Source organism: Carettochelys insculpta, chromosome 1 (assembly GCF_033958435.1).
Source record: "Carettochelys insculpta isolate YL-2023 chromosome 1, ASM3395843v1, whole genome shotgun sequence".
NCBI classification, from domain to species: Eukaryota; Metazoa; Chordata; order Testudines; family Carettochelyidae; genus Carettochelys; species Carettochelys insculpta.
This window is the reverse complement of record NC_134137.1, coordinates 222,697,030-222,717,871: the sequence shown is the minus strand read 5'-3', so window position 1 is coordinate 222,717,871 and position 20,842 is coordinate 222,697,030. Positions and strand designations below refer to the sequence as shown.

The 20,842-nt window shown below is 43.1% G+C and overlaps 1 protein-coding gene across 14 annotated transcripts in view; it reads left to right on the top strand.

Annotated features, from left to right (window-relative positions):
* ZBTB20 (zinc finger and BTB domain containing 20) overlaps positions 1-20,842 on the top strand; it is a 750,151-nt gene that overhangs the window by 117,468 nt on the left and 611,841 nt on the right. For all 14 annotated transcript variants that reach the window (XM_075000257.1, XM_075000328.1, XM_075000320.1 and 11 more), the window contains exon 2: positions 17,412-17,471. The gene's annotated coding sequence lies outside the window, so the exon portion shown is untranslated. The remainder of the gene's footprint in view (positions 1-17,411; positions 17,472-20,842) is intronic.

Below are 20,842 nucleotides of genomic sequence, written 5' to 3'. Positions count from 1 at the left end.
ACACGTGCACGCTACTTCGAAGTAGCGGCACCAACTTCGAAATAGCGCCCGTCACGTCTACACGCGTCGGGCGCTATTTCAAAGTTGAAATCGACGTTAGGCGGCGAGACGTCGAAGTCGCTAACCCCATGAGGGGATGGGAATAGCGCCCTACTTCGACGTTCAACATCGAAGTAGGGACGTGTAGACGATCCGCGTCCCGCAACATCGAAATAGCGGGGTCCTCCATGGCGGCCATCAGCTGGGGGGTTGAGAGATACTCTCTCTCCAGCCCTTGCGGGGCTCTGTGGTCACCGTGGGCAGCAGCCCTTAGCCCAGGGCTTCTGGCTGCTGCTGCTGCAGCTGGGGGTCCGTGCTGCATATACAGGGTCTGCAACTAGTTGTTGGCTCTGTGTATCTTGCACTGTTTAATGAAAGTGTGTCTGGGAGGGGCCCTTTAAGGGAGCGACTTGCTGTTGAGTCCGCCCCGTGACCCTGTCTGCAGCTGTGCCTGGCTCCCTTATTTCGATGTGTGCTACTTTGTCGTGTAGACGTTCCCTCGCTGTGCCTATTTCGATGTTGGGCTGAGCAACGTCGAAGTTGAACATCGACGTTGCCAGCCCTGGAGGACGTGTAGACGTTATTCATCGAAATAGCCTATTTCGATGTCGCAACATCGAAATAAACTATTTCGAAGTTGGGTGCATGTGTAGACGTAGCCCAAGTATGTTGGGCAGTGTCCTCTTTCTCTTAGGATCTCAAGTCTAGAAACCTCCATTTCTCCTTCATGTGCCCTACCTTTCTCTGTACACCACTCAGTTATTGCCCTTCATCAGTGTAGACCCAGAGTTAAGAGGTGCATACACAGATTTCAGTTCTCATCCTGGGAGGGAGGTAAAGAAGTACCTTGCTTGCTTCGCTGATCACTGCGGATGTTAACATTTAACAGATTAACTCATCAACTGTTAAGCCTTTCCTTAAATAGATGAGGCAGTTAACCAGTTGGGACTGGCTGTTGCAGCCCACGGGTGGGGGATGCTCAAGCCCAGCTGGGTGTGCCATTGGCTGGGGTGCTCCAGTGCCATATGTAGTGGTGGAGGAGACGGGTGTGGCTGGCGAGGCCTGAGGCCACCACAGACAGGGGCTGTTGCAGGCAGACTGGAGTGCCACTGTCTGTGGTATTGGGGACCAGGACTGCTCCAGCCAAGCTGGAGTGTCCATAGCAACCCTATGGGCAGGAACACTCCATCCACGCTGAAGCAGCCCCTGTCGATGGCCCAGGAGTGGGGGTGCGCACCCCAGCCCAGCTCATGCCTGCCCCGTTTAATCAGTTAACCAGTTAAACGTTTTGTTTAACTGGTTAACTAATTAAACGGGATTTTACATCCCTTTTGATCACTTGCCATCCACCTGCTCACTGCTCTCTGCCTCTGCCCTGCTGGCTCCTTGTCACACCTCGCTGCCACCCCCCTGCTGTCTGCTTATTGTGCCACTGCCACCATGCACGCTGCTTATTGCTCTGACACCTCTCTGCTGGCCTCTGATCACATCTCTCCACTGACACCCTGCTGGCTGTCAGTCACCATCTGCTGCCATCCACCTCTTGGCTTTGACTTCTGCCTATCAGTCGCAAATGATTTCTGCTCCCAGTGATTTCAACTCTCAGCAAGCTGAGTAGAAGAAACACAACTCCAACACAATTAACACAAGAAAGAGGCTCATAATGGTGCCTGTTTAGCTCAGTTCTTTGAACAGCCTGCTGAGGGGAAGAGGTCAAACCAGATCAGGCAGGGGAGGGTATGCAGCTTCCTGACTAGAATAACCTTCCCACACCCTTCTCCCCTCATAGATCTCTGAAAGTTGAGCCCTTGCTTAGCAAAATTCTCTCTGTGAGCTCTTTCCTTTGAACAGTTTATCGCAATCTTGCTTTTCTGCATTCCACAAAATTACAAACATTGGTAACCATATTTCTGGTATTCCTGCATTTAATCCAAACATAGCTGGTGTGTTGGGTCACAAATTAAGTTGATTACAATGAGCATAATACCAGTCCATCTGCTGAATATCTAACAAATCTAAGCAAATTGTATTTACGTAGACATACTCAGGGTTTCTTTCCCCTTCCAGCTACGTGCAAGGGAAGCATTCCTTCAGCTCCTGTTTACACCTTTAAAACGTGACCTGCTCAGATTCCATTTTTTTGTCATCGTTTGTAACTACTATGATGTAATCTGGGTAAAGGAGAAGTGGCAGAAGATGATGGTGAGGATTTCTGGTAGTTGCCAGATAGCCAGAATTTCCTCTCTTGATGGTATTTGGGCACTGCAGAAAATTATCACTGACAAAATGACAACTGGAGTGGAAGTTAAGTCACCAATGTATGAGCAAGTCTTTGTGTTAGAGTAGGGCACCTCATGCACTTAGAGGTAAGTTCTGGTCCTATGATCTCCACTTACATTAATGAACCGCTAACAAAGGACACTGGGAGGGAAATTTGGTTCTTCTGGACAGGCATGTTGACAGAAATATAATTATTTGTGTGTCCTGGTACATCATGTTTCCTGGTGTACCTCCCCCTTTATTTTGGGAGACGTTTATAAAGTCTTGTTGTGGGGATGACCGAGTTTGAGTCCCTGGTACCATTTCCCATTCTCCGGGGCTCACCATAGACCTTTCCAAGTGTTCGTTCTTATGGTGACTGGGGTCTGGCTGTTGACAGAACACCCTTGGAAATTTGGATGTGCCGTGGGTTTTGCCAACTAAATGGCTGTTTTGCCAACAAATCCCTCTAGTCTAGCCACAGCCTTAGATTAGATCACAGGGAATTACTTCTCTGGGATTCAGAGTAAAAGTTAGCATACAAGGGGGTACATGAGCCACCCTGAGAAATCCTGCACCGAACCCAAAATAAGAAGAAAACCCAATTGTCTGACATTTCCTGTCCATTTACTTATCGATGTGCCCAAATTTCTTTTGAGGCCTAGATATTTGATTCCTCCAAGCCTACTCAGGCTTAAACCATGTCTGTGTCTCTCCCCTTTGGCCACACAAAAGGCACAGGCCTCAGCAGGTATCTGCTTCAATTCAAAAAATCCCCCTTTCTCTTCCCATTGGCTCACCTGGCTGCATGCTAATAGAGAATCCACTCTCTCTAGATTTAACCCTTACAGGTATTTAATCCTGACACATTACCAAGCAAAGAAGATTGCATTTACACTCAAAATTTGACGCTTCAGAAATCATATTTTCATGTCTGGAAGGACAAAATAAAGACAGAGAAAGTGACTAACTCATCATGTAACTTCATCAGTGACCTGACTTTTTTAGAGAAATCTTTCTCATGATGTTTGTGGGAAGAGCAACTAATATGTATTATATCACATATACTTGGAATGGAATATACTGGAGTAGCTCATTCTCGTGTTGACATGTTGGTATCTTTCATGCATCTAGTCCTGTTTTAGTAAGAGGGTAGTATCTTCAGTTTTGTGTTAATCTTTGGAAGGGGAGTTTGAAAAGTTACTTTCACAGTAAGTTCAGCACTTTCAATCCCTATTATGTGGTTTTAATACCATAATTTTCTCCTCTTGCAAGTTTTTGTAAGAGTCAAGAATTTTCTGAACCCTACAGATGCCTGATCTTTGTGTTCCCATATACAATGATCAAAACGTTTCCCATTATTCTGAAAAGACATTTTACTATTTTCCCAGGAATTTCCTTTGTTGAAAAGTAAAATTTGAAAGCAAGGTCTGGTAACTGTGTAGATTTTCTTCTGGAAATCTCATTTTGCTATGAATTGTTCATGCATCTGTTAGTTTATATTAAGATTGTACCTCAAGGACTCAACCATATTGGGACCCCTTTGTGCTAAGTGCTGTACAGACCTGGAGTGCCTGCCTCCAATGTACGTACAGTCTAATAGGCTATTTAGGGTGGCTGAAATTAAAAATATTTTGCCACAATCACCATTAAAGATTTATGCATTGGGATAAGATGAAGTAGCACTAGATGTCTGATGTTTGTTTGATGAAAGTTGGCGTTCATTTTCTCATCACTGATTTTTGTTGTGCTGCTACCACAAACAAGTCCCTTAATTTCTCTGTGCTTGTTTCTCAATTTGTAAAATGAAGTAATACATGCTTACTTCCACAGGCATCTTGTGAGGCTTCAATCTTAGAGGTGCATTGAGATGTGTGATGGACGTGTTTATGTATATATAATGTGTGTGTGGGAATTATTAAGGTTAGAAATGAGAACTGATGTCAACAGAGATTTGTGACAGGAATTTCTGTGAGGGGAGTTTGCACTCTATATTAAGAAAGAAAGATGGCCTTATTAAAGGGCTGAACTGGGACTCAGGCAGTCGAAGGGATAATTGCCCTTAAAATGCTGCACCAGTTCAGCTGTGTCCCTGTAATGCTTAAGTGAAGAAGGGAGACCTTCTTCCATTAGCATAGTTAGCTACCACCTCTAAGGAACTGCAGTTATGTTGACAGGAGGTTTCCTGTTGGTGAAGCACATCTGTGTTGCTCAGAGGATATGGATTGTTCATACATCTAAGTGACATAGTTATACCTATTTAGGGCTGTAGCATAGAGCTGGAGAAATTCAAATATCCACTCTGCTCCAGCATTCCTATGTAACGTTGGTTAAACAATGTAGCCTCATTGTCCATCGAGAAGTGGTAATGGAGCTCCTTTTCTCTCACTGTATGTGTCTCCATTTCTAATTAGGCTGTAAGCTCTTGGGGGACTGTCTGCCGCTATGTACTGTGCAGTGCCTAGCATACAGGGGTGCTGAGCTCACTTGGGGCCTCCACATGCTATTGCAATACAAATAATTATAATAAATTTATATTCTGAAAATATAATCAAACCTGATACAGTTCGGGAAATGTATCCACTTCTGGTTAGTCTAGAACAGGTTGGCAACAAAAGTATCAACAAAGGCCATTTTTTCTTTTTTAATTCAGTAAAAACCTCAGAGCCTCAATACATATGAATACGAGATGGTCGTTAATAAATAATTTCAAACCATACTTTTGTAACCCCTATTTTAAGAACAGTACATACACAATGATTTGTAGTGTGATCCATATTTACTGCAAGACATTCATCATTTATTTTAAATAATCAGGAGAGGGATTTTTTTCCCCTTGCAGTTGTAGTGTCAGGAGCCACAAATAAATCCTTAAAGAGCCTCATGTGGGTCCAGAGCCACAGGTTGCAGATCCCTGGTGTAGGAGGATATAAAATAGATTTATCAGTTAAAAACATTCTATATATGGTTGGAGGAAAATGTGAACGTTTTGAAATATAAAATATAGAATTAAGGCTACAATACAAAACATCCAGGGGATCCCATGTTCATGTTTTGAGGCCATTCCCCAAGCAAACAGACTTATGTAAGCAAATATTTAAACAAACAAGTTGTTAATTAAAAATGTAACAGTCATAAGATAACATTCATTAGAATGTGACATACTTTATGACATTCATTAGAGTGAGCTAAATTCATACCTTGTGTGAATTCATTGAGTTTGGAAGTGTTGCCCCGCAAAGATGACTTTGGCTCAATAACAACCCTTGCACTGCTGAGTGCTGTCAAGGAGTCTTACCTGAAAAAGTTAATCCTCTTGTTAGGTTGTATCCTTCATAACTTGAATCTATACACATTTTTTATATTAGTTCAAAAATATGGGAGATTCTTGCCATGGAGAAATTTAATGTAGTTTGTGACATAGTAAAAATAGGCAGTATTTTACCACCTGGACACTCTTCATCCATATCTATGAACTGAATGATGGTGTTAATAAACAAGTCATCCCAATGTCCTTAAAAATACATGTTAAGAATCTAAATGTAGTACTGACCTGATTGTCCAAAAATTGATGTTGATTATAATAAAACAATTAATATTCATATCAAAACAACAATTAATAAATTACATTGGGTTTGCGTTCATTCTTTTTACTTGCTTTGTGTATATTGATTTTAGTCTTTCATGATTATAAAAATTTAGTACAGGTTGGACCTCTCTCTCGTCCAGCATCCTCAGGACTTGACTGGTGCCAAATGAGAGAATTTGCTAGACCACAGGAGGTCAATATCGTCTAGCAGCATTACCAACACTTCAACTGCTTACTGGGCTCTTAGAAGACACACAACGCTGAGAGCCAGGACTGGTGACTATAAACAAACTTTATGGGACCATGGGCAACTTGGCTACACCAATGATAAGTGGTCATCTGTCTAACTAAAATCTTGCCAGATTACGCTGCTGCCACATGAGAGGTTCAATGAGTGCAATGTGTTGCTACATAGAATTATTTAAAAAAAAGAAAGAAGCAACTCAAATAATGGCCAATATTTATTTCTATGTCGGATTCCACTGAGTATTTGAAATTCACTACTCCAGGGACCTGCATTAACTATGGTATTTCCTATACATTAGAGAAATCCAGTGCAGTGGATCAGTAACTGCAGCGTGGCAAACACATTTTTAATGATCCTTTCTGTATGTAAGTGGGAAAAGATATATTTTTAGAGATGTTTAGTAGATGTTTTTCCTAGAGGTAATGTAAAGAGAAATCCTTTCTTGTAATTTTAGTATATGCCATTTAAGTGTTGTATGTGTGTAGAAGTGATGGAATATTTTTGAAAAATTCAGCAAAGTACTTGGGGTAGAAAAAAGAATGTGAAGTTCTCCCTCTCTCAATTAAAAAATGGTTTGCATGTCACTTGACAAACATCTACTGCATGACTGAGATTTGTCAGGGTTTGTAATAAACAATTTCCTTTTAGAAATAGTACATAAATACCTCCCCATGAAAAAAAGATACTGCTTTTGTCATGATCATCCAGGTTTTTCCAGAAGACAAGTCTGTTTGCTAAAGCTTGAACCTCGGGCTCAACTGAATTGCTCGTTGTAAAAGGATTTATAAGTTTGTTGACAAGTTATGTTTTTTGAAATACAAACATATGGAGCATCGTGGGTGCAAGTAAGACCTTCTGTATGGATGGCATCTACTTTCTCAACTGGGATTCCTTGGTTTCAGAATCAAGGCAAGAGTCAGGTCAGCCTAGAATTTTATTTACACTTTCCTTCATAGTGAGTATTCTCTGTATAGAGGAATGTGAAAGCACTTGCTGGAGACCTGTGATTATTGGCCTTTTTTTCCAGCTTCGGAAAAAGTCAGTCTGTATCTACACTACAAGAATAACATCTAAGTTGCTTACTTTGAAGCAAGCAACTTTGAAGTTGAGCATCTACACACACTGTACTTCAAAGTTCAACTTTGAAGAAGGACACTACTCCATTCCCGGGAATGGAGTAAGGACTTTGAAGTTGGGAAGTTAACTTTGAAGTAAGGGAGAATGTGTGTAGACTCTCTGCTGGCTACTTTAATGTAGTGCCTAACTTTGACGTTAACTTTGAGGTTAGTTTCAAGTGTAGACGCACCCTAAGTGTATCCTGCTAGACAGGTGAGAGAATTGCTTTGAGATTTGAATACAGAACAGCTCAAAGGGCACCCTCTATTCTTGTTGCCCTGTTACATTTTCTGGAAAGATGTTGTTACCCACCTTATTTCCCGTATGCTCTCCCAACATATCAGTAGAGGCAGTAAGAGACTAGAAGACCTATGAAGTACTCCTTGTTCACTGGGAAGAATAAAGAGGCAGGAAGAACCTCACTGCAGAATGCTGGAGGTTAGTCTTGGGAGATTGCCTGATTAGATCCTGAGGGATGCATTGTTGACTTTTCTGTGTAAGGCACAGACAGGAAGTTTCTTGCAGTAGGCTTGAGAACAAGGATGTCTTAGCTGTAGAAGATGAAGGTGAAAGAAGGTAAAGTAGATACAACTCATTCATGTGTGGTAGTCAGATTGTAAGCCTACCTATAATGGCAAAAAAAGCTACTTTTTTTCTAACACTGAACAAGAAACTTAACTATAAAAAAGAAAACAGGGTAGTACTTGATACGTTGTCTTTCTCTGCGTCACTTCTGGAATGTCTGTTTGGAACCTTCACTGGGTTTCTTGCTGCAAACTTAGATACGCTGCATATATTCTGTGTCTCACAGGAAAGATGTTTTTATTCAGATTTAGTAAGCATGAGCAAAAAGCTGATTCACTTGCAAAATCTTGATTACAACGTGACATTTGTTCCCATGCTTTAGTATTCCACAGAAGTACTACTTGAAGGGTGGAAACACGGGTTAAAAAGAGACCTGCATTCCTTGGAAAAAATGCTGTATAAATAACTGTTTTGTGTCTTTAAAGGAAGCACGTATTTCATGCTCTAAAAGTCTGAGGTTTGTAGTTGAAAAAGATGTAAGTAAATAATTCAGGATGTGTTGTGTTTACCTGTTAATAATTAAGCAGGTTAGACTGTACATTTCTTATAGATGTTGAGTTTTTATTTTATTTTTTATTTGGTTCATCTGGGCTGATTTTTAAGTTAAGGAAGCTTCTGCCAAGAGGGAAATAACAAAGAGGGTAAACAGAGCTACACTATAAACCAGTGTGTGTGGGGAAACATGCTGGAGACACTGGGGAGAGGTTAGTTCTAAAAAGAACCCCGTCTGTCTTCCTTCACTAATAGCAGCCCCTACTGCTCATGGTGCTCTGAGAGAAATTTTCTTGTGGTTCACAAAGATTTCAAGAAGGAAGCACCAACTTTGACTCAGAATATCCAATGATAGTGACTAAGGATAAAGAAAAGTCTCTTTGGTGCAAAATAAAATTGTAATGAAGTTTTTTCTTTAGGGGGAGGATCTTTTTGGGTGGAGTCAGGTTTAACAAAGCAAATGACCAAGAAGATTTAATCTTGTCCAGTATTGGAGAAGGGATACAAGTCTGAAGTAACAGAAATATTCCATGTCCTTTTGGTTGTGTGAATTTCATCCTGGTGAAAGTGTTAGGTTGCCATTCCTGAAATGTAAAATCGTCCTGGTCAATGCAACAGCTCGGTGGCAAGATGTGCTTCCCTCACCATGTATTCGATACTGTCCCTTGAGGAGCCAGGCCCAGCAGCAAAAAATAGGTCTTTTCGCTTGGTCCATTCAGTGCTTGCCATCTTTGCTGTCATTAGTAATGAGCAGGCCAAATAGTGCTGATTCGTTATTAGAAGATGAATACTTGACTGTTGAGAAATAGACTGAGAGCAGCTTTCAAATAATTTTACGCAAAACATTTTATTACATTGAGTCATAGTTGACACAGACTAGATTTCAAACTGTAACCTAGAGGGGGAAACTCCTACAGTCTGCTACTAAACCTGTGAGGCATTTGATAATTTTCCTCTTAATCTTGACAAAAGCAAGAGGTTTATTTTGTATATTGTTTGTTTCCCCCTGCTGGGCAGCTATCTATCTGACCATTAATCACTGATATGCCCAAAGAATATCAATTAGTTAAATCTTTCAAACTGTTCATTTGGTCTAGGCAGAGGAAGGCATCACTTGGTAATTTTCAGTCACCTTTTCCAAAGCTGAGAGAAAGTGCTCTGTTGTGAGGAAAATTGGAGTAAATGGCCTTAAAAGACAAAGCTGCTGAAGTGTGAGTGACCTGTGAACTGAGCATTAAAAACTGTAGACTTAAAAAATCATTAACAACCTGATTTTGTTGTTCATATGCTACCATAGTATAATTTATTTGCCCATCTACGTTGCTACTTTCCTTTAAAGAAACATATAATGCAACTGTTGCCTTTTTCAAAGGCTTCGTTTCTACTTTGCTAGTGTAACAAACGTATTTCATGCCTCATATCCCACATTCTTGTTTTCACTTTTAAATTTAAATTTAAAATTCAGTATGTAAAAAGAATGGTTGGATCATGTGGTGGACATTGCTGCAAATATTCCCTACTTTTCTTCCACCATCATGAGGATTGTTGTATCCATAGTTTTTTGTCCCCCTCTAACCCCCCCGCTTTGGGCAGGGGTTTTTGTATGAGCGCTCTGCTCACCAAATTGATTTAAGACTTTTCTGAAGAAGAATGTAGACCAATCGGCTTTTTCAGTTGTAATTTAGACTGCACAGGGAGCAGCAAGGTCTGTTTCCTAAGACTTTTTCAGAAATGGACTTGTAATGCTGAGTATTACTCCTTTAAACTTGCTATGTAAGCATAGCAAACTTTTTCTTTTGCAGTAGAGCCCATTCAGATTCAGTAGTTAGTTAGTTGCCTTGTACTCAGCAGGTGAAGTCTACGTTTGGCAGTCTGCTTGTTGAAATTTTCCTGATGTTACCAATGAATATGGTAGATAAGCACCGGCCATTTGATCCTATATTTTTAATTTTATTCAGTCAGAAAATCTTATCTCATGAAATGAGTTAAATGTATCTCAATACATTTTTCAGTGGAGAAGTGTCTCTACCACAAAAATCATCACCTCTGGTAGAATTTGGTCTGTAGTTTGTAACCCCATAAAAGAGGCTGTATCAGTCACTGAGACTTAACAGGTCCACAGTTTAAACAGGAGGTGGCCTGTTCAAGTCAAGACTGAGGCACAGAGGTAAATTTATGTCAGGAAATATGTACTTATACCTGTTCTCAGGCTAGAGAATTGCAACTCCAAACCTGTATAAATACAAAATTTACAAAAACTTTTTCTGAAATGAAAGGGCATAACACTTATGCACCCTTCATTTTGGTGAAGTCCTGCTTTTTATCTAATATTCATGTTGGATTGATTGAAGCATGAGAACCACCAAGTGATTTCCTTGTTGTCACACAGTGAATCATTTGGTGATAGCCTTTAGGATCCTATAATCTTGCCATAATCAATAGTGATTCGTTCCCAAAACACTGCTTAAAATAGTCTGCATGAGTTTGCCAGGTGAAAAATTGTGGTGGAATCATACAAATAGGAGTGGAAATTGTATACGCTGTTGAACGCAATCTTAAAGGGAGAGTAGAATCCCAAATTACCATGCTCTAACATTCTCCCCCATTTCAATCTTGCTGAAATCCCGGTAGACCCAAGGGCAAACATAAAAACATAGATATTCTTGAACTGAAAGGTTAAGTTTATCTCAGTCTCAGTCAGACTGCAGTTCGTGAATAAACTCATCTACACTGTAAGTAAAGGTCATAAGCATTTACTATTTATGGATGATGTTAATTATGCCTCTCGTTTTGATATAAATACAAAAAGGAAACCATGAAATATAGCTAACATATAGTTTGTTATAACATATAGCTTGTTAGTGAAATATTTAGTTTAATCCAGTATAGTACTGTTACCTATGTGGACTACAGTAAGTCTTTGATATAAGTTGCTCCGATATAAAATGTTTCACACACATGCCCCTGAAACTTTGAGGAACATGATGTAAAAATTCCTTACACTTAAGTTATGTTTAGACAATGGAAAATTAGTGTGCCCTCCCAGCATCCTTTGCAACTCTCTTCTGTCTCACACTGCACATAAGGTAAAAATGGTTTAAAATAATTTTTGTGTTAGGGTCACTTACTGAAATGTTGCATAAAATGTTTTAAATGTATGGTATAGTAAGTGTGAGTGGTACATTAGGATTTAAAAGATCACAGAGGCAACATTTATGCACTCGAAGTCCTTATTCCTCTTCTATTTACATTATTACTTATGGGGAAATTCCTCATTATACATCACTTTGCTTTAAATCTCAGCTTTGTGGTCCCTATCCCAGAAGTATCTTGAGGACCCCTGTATATAAATATGTACAGTAAACTCTCCGTTAACCAGCATTCTATCATCCGGAATGCTCAAGTAACTGGCGTTTTAATCAAAAGTAAATTTTGGTTACATTTTCCATAAGTACAGTATAGCGAAAATAAATACAAATAAATACAGCGAATACAGTATAAGTTTACAGTGTAGAATACTACTGTTATTGGTAAATAAAGTACTCTGCATACATTTTTGTTAATATCTAATCTTTCATCCAGTGTTTGAGTATATCTCAATTCAAAAAAGTTACTTTAAAAAAAAATCAGTGGGTTCAGTGTATTGAATTTGTTCTTGTGAATACATTCATTTCCTGCAAATTATAAAGGCTGTATGTTTGCCTGCCTGGCACTTATATGAGTAGTATTAATGCTTTGCAACCTGGAGGTTGTAAGTCAAACATAAGAGAGTATTGGAAAATTTTCTGAAAAGTAACATCTGATTACTATATGAGATCGATTTGGTGGTGGTTGTTGTTTGTAAAGGACAGTCAACCTGATTACCCAAATTTCATTCACCCTGTTGCATCCCTATTTAACATTTTGGCTACGTCTACACTAGCCAGCTACTTCGAAGTAGCCGGCACAATGTCGAAATAGCACGCATTGCGTCTACATGTGCCGTATGCTATTTTGACGTTCAAATCGAAGTTAAGCGGCAAGACGACAAAATCACTATTCCCATCAGAAGATGGGAATAGCACCCTACTTCGACGTTGACCGTCGAAGTCGGGTGTGTGTAGACGATCCGCGTCCTGATACTTCGAAATAGCGGGGTCCTCCATGGCGGCAATCAGCTGAGGGGTTGAGACGCTCTGTCCAGCCCCTGCAGGGTTCTATGATCTCTGCACTCAGTGGCTCTTAAAGCCTCAGGGACCCGGAAACCCCGTAGCAGGAAGCTGGCAGCGTGCGCGCAGCAGCCCTGCCACGAGGTGTCCCTGCACAGCCGGACGAACACCATCATGGCAGCCAGCCAGCCTCCAGAGCACCCCCGGAGCTCACCCTCCGGGCCATGCCAGGGATCCCAGGCCTCCAGCCAGTGAGGTAGGAAGCGGGGCCCCTCCTAGACTGACCCTGAACTCTGAGACCTGCTGGGGCTCTGGGGTGTGCAGGAGGTGCTGCACATCGTGGGGTGCAAGTGGCGGAACGTGGAGGCGTTTGCCCGGCTGGCCGAGGGCCTGGGTGCCCAGGGTCACCCTGCCCGCACTCCTGACCACATCAGGAGTAAAGTCAAGGAGTCGCGGCAGGGTTACGCCTGGGCCCGGGACTCGGCCAGCCGGTCTGGGCCCGCCCCTGCCGCTTGCCCCTATTACCGGGAGCTCAGGGCTAACTTGGGCCCCCGGGGCACCTCCTCCCCCCCAGCCACCCTTGACATCACGGCCAACAAGCCCCAGCTGGCCTCGGAGCCAGGGTCAGGTCCAGAGGCCACCCCTGCCCCCCTCACGGCTAGAGCCGGAACCCTCCACCCCAGTCACCGAGTGATGCAGCGAGGAGGGGGAGCTTGTGCTGGACATCCCATCCCGCAGCTCCAGCTGGGTGTCCGCTGCATGGGCATCTCCAGAGCCTGGCAGTGCACCATCAAGTACGTACCCCACAGGGCACAGACCCCCTGAGCATGGGGCAGGGGCACCACTTGACCAGGGGCCCCACACATCCCCACAACACCCCAGCCTGACATGGCCTGGGCAATCCACAGCACAGGGACGGTGCCACAGCCACCAGTGCCCAGCAGCACCTCCACCCATGGACAGTGCCGTGCCCCACCCCCGGTGGGAGGGGAGAGGGGCGGACCACTGGAAGGGGCCACCCACGGGATCACTGCATGCACCAATGGGGGATGGATGGGGTGGGACACAGACCCTTCGGAGGATGAGGGGTGCGCCACGGGTCAAGGCTGGGTACTCATGGCCTCCCTTCCCCTATTTCTGCAGCCACACCATCCGTGGTCCCCGACAGCCCTCCCAGGCCACCGGAGCACCACCTTCCGGGGTCACCACCTGCCCCAGTACGGGCCCACCCCCGCTGAGGACACCGCTGCACCACCACCTATGACCCGGAGGTGGCTGAGGCCCTCTGGCGCCAGGCGGACCTCATGGAGCGGAGGCTCCAATCCGAGGAGCGGGAGGCTGCCTGGCGCCGGGAGGCCTGGCGGGAATTCATGGCCACATTCAACATGGTGGCCAATATGTTTGAGCAGCTGGTGGCCTGTCTGCCTCCCCCAGATGTCCTCCCCGCCGTCCCGCCTGCTGCCCCACCCACCAGCGCCTCAGAGCAAGAGCCACCCGGGGCCAAGGACCCACCTCGGCCATACCTCCCCATGCTCCTGGCCCCCAGCCGGCATCGCCGGGCACCCTGGCTGACAGGGAGACTGGCCAGCCAAACGCGGCGGGGCTCGCGCCCTTCCACCCCCACCCCAGAATGATGGGATGATGTGGGGTGCCCAAGTCTCCCCACGTACATAGTTGTCCCCACCCCTGTATATAGTTATTTATAGTTGATCCCCCTGTAATAGTTTTTAGAGATGTTCCCAATTGTATATTAGTTATTATTTTTCATAGAATCTGTTTTACTGTTGCTAATATTATTTATATGCCGAAAAGAGGCGACATTTTTGTTCTTGTAAAAATAATGATAGCTTTATTTTTCCAAAAACCTGTGTCCCGTGTGCTTTTGGTGAGGGTGAGGTGTGGGTGCTGGGGCGGGGTGCAGGGATGGCCAGGAGGTTGCTCACTGGGCCCCCTGGTCAAAGTACTCCCTTAGGGCCTCCTGGACCTGGAGCCTGTCCTGGTGGGCCTGGCAGCTTGGGGTGGCGGCTGGCTGTGGGGGTAGGCCGTTGCAGCCTCCGGTGCCCAGCCCTGCATGAAGGCCTCCCCCTTGCTTTACACCAGGTTGTGGAGTGTGCAGCACGCCCCCACACCCTGGGGGATGTTTGGGAGGCCCAGGTCTAGGCGTGCCAGGAGGTAATGCCAGTGGCCTTTCAGGCGCCCGAAGGCTCGCTTGACCACTTGTTGGGCATGGTTGAGTCAGGCATTGTAGCGCTCCTGGCTATCAGAAAGGTGGCCTGTATAGGGCCGCATAAGCCAGCGCTGGAGGGGTATGCTGCATCCCCCACAAGGCAGAGGGGTACGATGGTGGTATCCACCAGAGGGAGATCCCTCTGGGGGATGTAGGTCCCCGCCTGCAGTTGGCGGCATAGTCCTGAATTCTGGAAAACGTGGGCGTCATGGGTAGAGCCGGGCTAGCCCACATAGATGTCCTGGAAGCGGCCACGGTTGTCGACCATGGCCTGCAGGACCACAGAGTGGTAGCCCTTCCTGTTGATGTAGTGGCCACCACTGTGGTCTGGGGCACGGATGGGGATGTGGGTCCCATCAAGGGCTCCAAAGCAGTTGGGGAATCCCGTGGCGGCGAATCCCTCGACGGCCGCGTCCAGGTCCCCAACTTGGACGACCCTCTTCAGCAGCAGGGCATTGAGTGCACGCACCACCTGTGGGGAGGGAACATGGGTGCCTGTGAGGGTTTGCAAAGTGTGACCCGCTCACCCAGGCCCCCCTCCCCAGCAAGGGGTTCAGCTCCAGGCCTCCTTACCTCCATGAGGACAGCCCCGACTGTGGCCTTTCCCACTCCAAACTGCTGTCCCACAGAGCGGTAGCTGTCTGGAGTGGCCAGCTTCCAGACAGCTATTGTGACCCTCTTCTCAACGGGGAGGGTGCGCCGCATCCGCGTATCATGGTGCCTGAGTGCAGGGGTGAGCCACTGGCAGAGCTCCATGAAGTTCTGCTGGCTCATGCGGAAGTTCCGCAACCACTGATAATCATTCCATTCCCCCATAACCAGGTGCTCCCACCACTCGGTGCTGGAGGGGTAGCTCCAGAGTCGGCGGGGCACCTGGCAGGGGAGGGTGAGGAGGGCCCGATGGTTGGGTGCGTCTCCTGGTGCTCCTGGGGAGGGCTCCCATTCCAGAAGCTGCTGGGCAGCTGCCCGGGCAGCATCTAGAAGGGTGCCTGCTCCACGGGAGGCGGCTTGTAGGGCTTCCAGCTGCTGCTGGACGTCCATGTCTGTGGGTTCGAGGTCTGCGAGGCTTGTATCACCAATGCAGGACTGCTCGTGCAGTGCAGGCTGAGTGTGCCTGGGAGGGGCCCTTTAAGGGAGCGGCTTGCAGCTGCCCCAGAAGGGCTAGTGTGCTCTGTGACCCGGTCTGTGGGCTTTCCTGGCCCCTTATTTCGAAAGAGGGGGCTTGTGTGTGTGGAAGTGCTGCGTTTCCTTCCGGGGCAGCTCTTTTCGATGTTCTCCGGGGCTACTTTGACATTGAACGTCGACGTTGCCAGCCCTGGAGGACGTGTAGACGATTATCGTCGAACTAACCTATTTCGAAGTTCTTACTTCTAAGTAGGCTACTTTGACATTGTGTCTTAGTGTAGATATAGCCTTTGTGGGTATGTCAGATACTGAGGTATCGAAATGGTAAGGATTTGTACCAGCAATTTATGGTTGGCCCACAGATCTAAGCAAAATTAATGCTGGGTAAAAAATATTCACAGAAGTAGTGGTTGGCACAGCAAAACTAGCCAATGGCTTGTGACTCCCCCTATTCCTGCCATTTTTTCCTCCAATAAGGATATGAGAATCATCAGCGAATCATAATAGAACTCTTCAGTCTTGTGCTAATGGTGTAGCTCTATAATACTGAAGTGCCTTTCCAGGGGCTCTTTGAACTTTTGCTGACATAACATTTTTAAAATGTTATTACTGAGAAAAACCTAAGAAAATTGAACTTTTCATGACTTAAATATGGTTCCTTCTGTGGTAGTACTCTGACACCAGAGTAAGTAGTCCCCTTGGAATGATCTGAAGACTTTCAGGTGTTTGGGCAATGGAGAATTATGCTTATGTGGAGTGATGAGTTCTGAGTACCTCTGAAAATTGAGCCACTTTTGTTGTCTGCCTGTATGGATTTAGGAACTTGGGGGGAGTTTTTCAAAGGAACAGAGGGCTTTTAGGAACCTAACTTCCATTGCAAGTCAATTGGGAGTTCGGTGTAATTCTTTTTCGTGCCTTTGAATAGCTGCCCTTAGTTTTTGGCCTCCCAGCTTTGAAACTTTGGCTATTATGATAAATACTGCTAACAAGCTTTGATGCTGCTCAGTTTTTTTGAGAGCCTATCGAGCTATCTTAAAGTTTTAGGGTTAAAACACAAGTCTTTTATATATTTATACAGATAAAAGCATTAGTCTTGAGTTCTTCAATTTTGAAAATGTGTGTTTTTTTAAACTGCTGAAATATAAAAAGTATTTACTTGTAATGTTCTCAAAAATGTTTTTGAAAGGCAAGAGTAAGTAGTATAATTTTGGTTATGACAAGCATTTTTTTCTTTAGGGATGATAAAACCCTACTTTAACAGGAAAAAAATATTGAAGGGATTTGTAGACTAGGAGTTTGTGTGAATGCCTTCACAATATGGTACTCATGTGGGACTTTTCCCATCCCAAGTACACATGTGATGTTTCCTTTACTAATGCTTCTTGTTTACACGTTCTTCACCTGCATACTGAATGGGAATGTGTAGGACTTTGTTTTGTCTTATTCCAACGGATGGGTACATGTTGATATATACACAGTGAGCCACCTACTTCTCCAACTGAATGCTGAATCATTCGAACATTATGAAAACTCAAGGTGTTGTCAGAGTAAATCTCTAAATGTAAGCATTTCTTTTCTTTACAGCAGCATAAAAGAGAAGTGTTAGGAGCTGCCCTTAACCCTTTTGGAGTTGGAAGAGAAAAGGTAATATTAAGAAACATTTTCTGAATATTTAAGGGTATATACACGATGAAAGTGCTTGAAACTGCTATTTACCTAGCACACCAAGGCTGAGATTTATAGGGAGCTCATAAATGAGAACTTTGAAGAACAGGAGGCATGCTGAGGCAGGAGAAAGAGAAGAATAACATCACAATAAGTTTTTGAAAACATCTGCTAATGTTGGGAGAAATTATTCAAGAACAGATTACAAACTAGAAACCAACATGGACAATTTCAAATAATTCTGAAAATTGTATTTAGTTCCCAGTATTCATGAACTTCTGCTGCGTAAGATTTTTCTGTTAAAGTGGGATTTTAAATCTTGCACAGTAGAAGATCATAAACATTAGGAATGTGGTGTGATTTTTAGAAGTATTTAAGATCTTTTTTTTAAAGTGAAAATCCTTCAGTGAGAGTTTTGCCTAATTGTGGTATGAATGAAATCTAAACAACTAATTAAAATACTCTGTCATTTTACTACTGTGTATTACAAAGCACTGACAATATTAAAAATTGCTAATCATCCTACTTCTTAAAACATGAACTTTGTAAACACAATGTAGTTTTATATTTTATATCATCTTGAAGAGGTAAAATATTTCCCAAAACTTTTCATGTAGGTTTGTAAAAGAGTGAATTTGATTGTGTTCCTGTCCCTTTTAACAAATATTTGAGTGAATAAATTTACAATCAAGGCTGTTTGTGAAAACAACATATTTTAAGTAAATATTAGGGAATAGGCCCTAAAAGAAACTTTTGAATTATCATTCATAAGTATTTGCTCTTGAAACAAGATGCAGAGGGTTACTCATACTGTTAGAGATCAGAAGATATGATTTATGTGTCCAATCAAAACATTTTGTCTTTTGAATGTAAGTTTTCATAGCATTTTGCTCATATAGAAGTTACAAACTAAAAATTATTCAAATAGATTATTGGGCAAATAATTTTCAGTAACAAGTTTAAGAGAATAATGCATGGGTAATTCAGAAGTATATTAAAACACATAATTGGTTAACTACTGTTAGCTGTAACATTCTAGTTACCTTTCCCAGACCCGAAGAAGTCTGAAGCTTGAAAGCTTGTCTTTTCCACCAACAAAAGCTGGTCCAATCACATATATTACTTCGTCCCCTTATCTCTGTTCAATTGTTAGCAGTTATTTGCTCAACTCTAATTAGCATTTGCAGCATATATTTCCCCCCTTTTACAATTAAGGACCAGACTGTGGCCTGGAGCTGCATTGTCCCCCAAGATCCTAAATTGGGAGAGAGTGTGCTCTCCATCCGCCCGCCCCCCAGCTCTTATACATCACCATTAAATGGGTATAGAAAAAGTGAGAACAGGGTCTGTATGGTTGGTGTGTTTTGTCACCCCATCCCCAGTATAGATTAGGGGGGAAAAGGAAATGGGAAATGGAGGAACCTATACTTCTTCTACCACCTGTGGTGGTTTGGGTAGGCAAGAAGCTAATAATCACTTGAATTGTTGAAGCAAGTTATTTTCCCTAGGTACTGGGCGGGGAATATTTACCTTGAAAGACAGTTCCTCTCCTGAGCTCTCCATGGCATGATTACATCAGTTCCTCACCTCTCATAAAAGGCTGACCCTAAGGATTAATTTTAACACTTTCCATTTAATAGTTGCCAGCAAAATTTGTTGCATAATAGGCCCTGGTAATGCAAAGTTCTATGCGTGCTTTTCTCTTTAGGCACAGTGAGTTGTCCTGTTGACCTCAATAAGACTGATTGCAATACCTAAAGTTAAGTAAACATGTAAGTGTTTAGAAGGTTGGAGGGAGAGTTTGATAATTTTTGAATTTCTTTTTACTGAAAGTTTGTGAAAATATTTGTTGAAATGTATTAGGTTTATGGGATCTTCCCCAATCATCTGGCAGTTTGAGAGGCAAAGGTTACATTTCTATTTAACCACAAAAATGAACAGTTTTGGTATGTCCTTAACTATAAAGGCATGAAGAAGAATGGACATCTCTTTTTTTTTTAAGTGGTTAAACCTCTCAGCTAGAAAAAGATGTGTTGTATAATTTATTGTGGAGAAGTAAACTACAGATCACATTGCATTAAAGGGGGCAGGGAAGTGGATATATTAGTTTGTGTATGTATGTGTAGTATTAAGTGTGTGCGTGAGTGTGGCTTTAGTGTGTGAACTCTAGCTTGTAATTTCTCCACAATTGCACACACTGCAGACATTTTATGCAGTGGTGCAATATCCACATTGTTCAGGAGCCAGTAGCAGTTCTTTCCTCTCAGTGTCAAAACTAAAGAAATACTTAAATCAAACCTCAGCAACAATTTGTAAAGCAAGCAGCCCAGAGATCTGGGCACCAACTGTGACCAGCATAGTCCAGACTTGTTTTCCCACCTCTATTTCTCCACACTTTTATCTCTCTAATTATGAGAAGCACAGTTGCAATGGAGGTGACGTATAAATCTACATGGAAGTATGATCAAAGAGCAGGAATATTCATTGAGAATTGGAAGATTTCTGGTATTTGAAGCTGCTCAGGGTAGCTGTTTTTTTTTTTTTGGTTTGGTTTTCCAGAGTCATCTAATCAAGTTTCTCCTTGATTTTTAAGACCCAAATATGTTGCAGGGGTGGATGGTGTGAACTTTCAATTCACCTGTTTCTCTATTTTTATTCTTTGGGGATATTTGGAAGATTTGATTTAATTTGCTATGCAACTGATTACAGAAACTTTAACAAATACTATCTATGATCAAGTGACAACTTTTTGCTTGAGATCCAGGACAGAACATTTTCAGTGTTTAGGGATGTTTGGATCCAGGGCTTTTGTTTTGGTCATATGGTGGGAGGTGGAGCTGCGAAGTACAAATCAGAATCCAAAACTTTGGTGTGCTGTGCACTAGTGTCCTCATTCTGATCTAGGTATGTGCCATTCAAACATGTGATAACATTTCAAGGTAAAAAAATACTTCACAAGTCTCTTCACTTCTGTTCCCTCCTTCTGCAAATATCTTCAGAGAACATTGTCCAGCCCCCCAAACTCTTATGGCTCTTAGGGCATGGACATCCATTAACCAAATGACTAGATGCACCAAAGGTAACAGTTAACAGTAAGCAATAGCATATTTTTGTGTGCATATCGGAGAGGAACAGGAGATTTGGCTAGTCAGATAATTTTTATAAAAGGCTTCTATTGCCATTATGATTATCAACCTTAGTTGTCTGTTTTATTGTGCCACTCTGAATTCTCCCATGCCACTTGCTGACTGTGTTCAATACATCTAAATATGTAACAGATGTGGAATCTCACTTAATCATTTCTGTGCCATTATAAGAACCTCAGGCATTGCTGTGCGTTGGTCCCTCCT